The following is a 5,604-nucleotide window of genomic DNA, read 5'->3' on the forward strand; positions in this document are numbered from 1 at the left end:
TATTCGTTCAGCACACACAGAGAGGAGCAGCTTGATTAACAGGCCGCGGTGTTCAGCAACCAGTGACAAATCGCTGGTTTGAATTAATAAGCTTACACACGTTATTGCTGCCGAGATTTGTCATGGCTTGTAGTGAAGCAGAGAACACGAGGCGCACGGTGACTTGTCCAAGTTCCCTGCTTCAACCATAAAGGCGCATAAATATCTGCGTTGTTGTGGGAGGAAGACAGGCCTGTCCGGGCACCTCCACTGCTCTGGAACACATTTCTGCTCCATTCATTACTCTGACAGTTCACTCCGCGGTCAGTGTGTGTGTGTGTGTGTGTGTGTGTGTGTGTGTGTGTGTGTGTGTGTGTAGGCCTACCAGCATCATACTTCAAATTACGTTTTGACTTTCAGCTTTTGAAATTAGCACAAGTCAAACTCCGTCTGTAGTTTTGTGCATCAAAACTGTTTTAAACTGCACAAAGACAAAAGCAGCGTCAAAAGGCAACTTGTATTCAAATCTCAGCGGTTTGAGATGTAGGTCAGCTGTGACCAAAATGCAAAATCACAATCATGTAAACGTTTTTACATTAGATGAAACAAAAGACAAGTTACACTAGAGTTACACTCATAATAAAAACCCTATGTACATTTATTTATATACAAATAATCAATTATTATTATTTAACCAAGTATTAAGTCTTAGAAATCTTTTAAAAACGTTAAAATGAAGTTATGTCCAGAATTTAATTGAATCAAATGTGTTTGATTCAGACACAAGTGACTCCTGTTGTTTGTTTTAACACTTTGTCAAACAAAATTCCTGGAATGAAAATGCAGTGAAAGCAACAATTATTTCACCTGACTCAAATATTTTTTTAAAAATAATTTAAAGAAAGAAACCTGGTTTTCATATTAGATTTAAGACAAAAGGAGATGTAAAAATACTAGTCCTTTGACTTTTCTTTTGCAGTACACTTTTCTTTTCTTTTTTTTCTCAACAACAACACACTCTTTGTAACTCGTCTTAGCTTTTGCACTTCACTTCCAAACGCGTTTTTGTGCGGTTTACGTCCGTGCGTAAAAGGAGGGTTGGTGCTGTGCGCCATCTCCACACGTCGCTGCCCCGGACAGTTACCAGGCCTCCCTAAAGAGGGCAGTCAAGTATGGGCTTTCTCCTCTGTCTCCACAGCTCCCAGCGGCCACAGGCTCAGGAATTCACATTTCACAGCCTTGGATTTTCCAGCCATGGTGGAGAGGCGAAGCAATTAAAACGTCGCCTGGGTTTTTTAAGAGCGTGTCTTTATTCCTTCTTCTTCTTCTTTAGTGTAAATATCATTCAATTCGGCAAAGGCAGTAAAAACACAATAGTTGCGCGGAGGAGAGATAGGGAGGGAGAAGGGGAGAGTATTGATTTATACGCGTATATTGTTATGGATAAAACAGACTCTCTCTTGTTCGTTGTTTTGAAAAAACAAGATACTGACTTTGGGATTCAGGACTGCTTCTCCGAAATGTATCAATTAGACAAAACTCGCTCGGCTCCTCTCCTTCTCCTCTCGTCTCCTCAGTCGGCTCAGCCTCTGCCTCCTGAAGTGCAGTGTATCCCGGAGACAACATCGGCTGCAGAGCGCTGGGCTTCAAGCGGAGCCCTTTGACTGCGGGCAACAAGGCGTGAGGGAGAACTAATCTTCCCATTTACATGTTTGTAGCAATTTTACCTAAATGAATTTTAATGCTAAATGAAGGATAATTCGCTTTCTGGCCGAGCCCCTCTTTCCTCGCCTCCCCTCTCCATGTGTGAGAAAATTACTGCATAACGCATGCATTAGCTACACATTATCCACAGCAGTGGGAGGAAGGTTGACTTAAGTGCATGTTCCTTTAAGTAGAGAAGTGGACCTCTGTTTTCTTCAGTGGGCATTTTTTGACATGTAAACATGTTTGCGCCTAATTTAGCTTTACAACATAGCGTTAAAAAGATTTAACTATGAATATATGTTTTAATAACTCATCTGCATAGAGGAAGATAATGTGAGACTAGTTCTGATTCTGTTATTTGAACAAAAAGTATTTATTTACAACACAGATGCACATATATACCCTTCAAAGTAAAAGCATAAGAAACATGACTTGTCTTCAAAGGAACCTTAAAGATGTGCGTTATACATGTTTGAAGCAATGGATAATGGATGCATTGATAACCCACACAAGGATGTATGCACACGCACACACACATGTACCCCCTTCACATACATACTGCCACACACACAGAAACTCACACACACACATTGTGACTTTTACATTCTCCCCTGTCTGTTGATCAGCATTACATCATCTGGTTAAATCAAGATGGACTGTGGTATAAATGGTGTTTTCCCATAGCTTCTGCCTCTCCCTGTTATCAGGCCGCATCAAACACTGAGGGGAAGAGAATCCATTGGCTAAGCGAGTGCTTGGCCTTGTGACATAAAACACATCAATAGGACACTAGAATAGACTTTCAGAGGCCCTCAATCATAGACACAGAGAAAAACAGGAAACAACATGTTTGTGGGACACACACTTGTAGTTTCCCATCCACAGTGATCTTTTTTAGATTGTTTGCGAGCATTGACTGAAGCTCAGTATCATGTTTGTTAGCCTGTCCTGATGTTAGCCATGTTGACACCTACATTATGTGTCTGTCCTCATTTGAACAGAGTACAAAATAGATCAAATGATGAATTGGACAGTGGCAATTGGATTAAAAACCTTCTACATCCAAAATGTTAGCTTCTCGAAAACTGTATTTAGCTTTATGTCATTGTGTCTGGAGTTAATCCACTGAGTTATAAGAGTTTAAAGACCCCAAATAGTCAGAGAATTTTCTATACCAATAAAATCTTTGCACCAGCAGAGGAACATATAATCAACTGATATGAAAATATTTAAAAAATCACCAAAATTAGAGTTAGAAGGTGAAGACACAGCAACAGTAATACACTTAGCTGCACCCTGCATGTATGTAGATGGGCTGTGTAATGTATGTATAAAAAAAATTAAAGGAAAAAAAAACAGGACATCTGAATCGCCATCACACTCTCTCTTACCATCCAAATAAAGGCTTGCGAGAAATGACAGACTGATCGAATTGTCTGTTTATTCACTTTTTTTTTCTTTTAAAAATGCATTGTGATTTAATGGCGGGAGGGGCAGGAGGTCAAATTCGATGGAGAGACAACACACACATAGTGTGGAAAGAAACCAGAAAAAAAAAAAAACAGAAAAAAGTTCACATCCTTTTTTTAAAAAATCTATTAGAAACAACATAATATGCAGAACAATACAATAGCATTTACAATACTTAAATTCCCAGTTCTTGTGAGAGTCCAGCGTAATTTTACAACAGTATACAGTATATTTTCTTTCTCCACTCGCTTCCCAAACTAGGGTTTGATATAGTTATACTTTTAATTTCTTTTCTCTTGCTTTCCCTCTTTCCATGTTTCAATCCACTATATTTTTTTAAAGGGCACCTCTTTTTGCTTTGTTAGTGTCCTGTCAGATACAGACATTGGCTTCTCCTTGGTCCAATTCCATCGTCCCAAAGAGTGGAGTGCTCTTCGCAGGAAGTCTCTTGTGTTTGCCAAAGAGTCTAGAAAATATCACCAAGTGCCACATTTGCCGAAGGTACAGGCGGAGGACCCAGTGTGTCTCTCGTGTGTCATCTGTTCTCGCAATCGCAATCACTTTCAATGGAGGAATCCATGTGAAACTAGTGGGCAGCAAGGGGGGGGGGGGCAAAGTCTAGTGCCCACCAGAGAAGAAGCAGGATTCTGTCGGGACAGGGGGGTCACATCTGGGTGAGGTGAGGTTTGATCTTCTGTGCGTCACCATCACTGGATACATAGACAAGGATTGTAGGCAGTCATGGAAGGTTCCCATGTTGCAGATATAAGCCGAATAAAATGATGTTGGGTCTTGGAGGTTGACAGAGGGGTCGCCGTTGGTTGTTGTCGTCAGGGAGTCAGGGAGTCCTGTTCCCATGCTCTGTAGGCCTCTGTGAGACTGGTGATCCCCCGGTTTGCCCTGCAGTTCTGAGGAAAGAAAAGATCAAAATGGTTAATCAGTGATCAGTTTTGCACAGGTAAATGAGAGAATCTGCAGTGGATTCATTTTCAAGTTTCTACTCAGACAGCATCACTGTCGTCATGTGAAAGCATTTATCTTGAATCCAGGAGTTACATAGTCCTTTATGGGTTGAAACCCATTCAGAGGGAATTGGTCAGTGATGATATGCAGACAACAAGGTTTCATGTGGCAGGGCTGGGGTTAGGTGATATGTACATTTGGTTAATGTATGAAGCTGAGCAAATGAAAAACTCCAGTGTATGTGCAAAGTCATGTAAATATTTTCAAGCTTTTAGCACATTGGCATATTGTCTCCACCACTGTGGCACAAAGCATTTAACTGCAAAAGAAAACTATTGAATGAGTTAGATATCATTAATCATTCATTAAATATGACAATAGATTACATTAGACTTCAGAGAGCAGACTCTCGTGTTACAGTTTCAGGCCAATAGCGCGTGAACGTGGCAGGACCTGCTGATAGGACCACAGAGGAGCAATAAAGTACATGGCAAACCCAACATAGTGTTAATCCAGGTCAGAATACAGACTGTAGCCTGCCCTTCACTAAAGACTGTGTGGATGTCTGAAAGACAGAGAAGGCACTGGAGGATTTAGTGAGTTAATCCTACACCCTCAGTAATGCTACTTTAACAGTAGGAGAGGACTTACAGACCAAACACATGATCAACTTGAAGTGATACCGAGGTCCAGTACTTAACATTTCCTGGATAATCTGTTTAACTGGACTACAGGGAAACTTAAAATTAGCCTTTGATTGTTTACCATCGGCATTTGACTAAAAAAAAAGTGACTGCATAAGCAAAGATATTTCAGGTTCGTATTAAGGTGGCCTACAATTCAGTCTTGTTTTGAAGAGTAGTACTGGTATGAGAGGCTTGAATCAGATGTATTAGTTATGTTACATATAAACCAAAAGAACTTACAGTGATGCAACGAGCACCTGCCAACAATCCTCCTTGTACAATAAAAAATGAACCGAAGAAATGCATCTTCACCCTCTTCTCTCCCTACATTCCTCTCTTTAAAGCCAACTATAGCCTCTATTCTGGAAACGTCAAAAAACGTCATAGTTTAGTAATGCCCTAGTATACTATGACTTTTTTTTACTTTTTGATGCTATACTGTTTTGTTTTTTGATGTTTTTATGCCCTATGAATTGATGTTTTTTGACTTTTTTATGCCATACTATACTATGACGTTTTTTTGACATTTTTATGCCATACTATACTATGACGTTTTTTTGACATTTTTTGACTTTTTATACTATGACATTTTTTGACATTTTTATGCCATACTATACTATGATGTTTTTTGACATTTTTATGCCATACTATACTATGACGTTTTTTGACATTTTTATGCCTTACTATACTATGACTTTTTTTGACTTTTTATGCCATACTATACTATGACTTTTTTTTGACTTTTTATGCCATTATATACTTTGACATTTTTATGCCATACTATACTATGACATTTTTT

The 5,604-nt window shown here is 39.4% G+C and overlaps 1 protein-coding gene across 1 annotated transcript in view; it reads right to left on the reverse strand.

The window, feature by feature from the left end:
• Nucleotides 1-2,046: 2,046 nt before the first annotated feature.
• Nucleotides 2,047-5,604, reverse strand: part of meis1 (Meis homeobox 1) — an 89,927-nt gene continuing 86,369 nt past the window's right edge. Inside the window, exon 13 of the mRNA XM_022752901.1 lies at nt 2,047-4,064. The gene's annotated coding sequence lies outside the window, so the exon portion shown is untranslated. The remainder of the gene's footprint in view (nt 4,065-5,604) is intronic.

This window comes from Seriola dumerili, unplaced genomic scaffold (genome assembly GCF_002260705.1).
Source record: "Seriola dumerili isolate Sdu_G_001 unplaced genomic scaffold, Sdu_1.0 BDQW01000187.1, whole genome shotgun sequence".
NCBI lineage: Eukaryota > Metazoa > Chordata > Actinopteri > Carangiformes > Carangidae > Seriola > Seriola dumerili.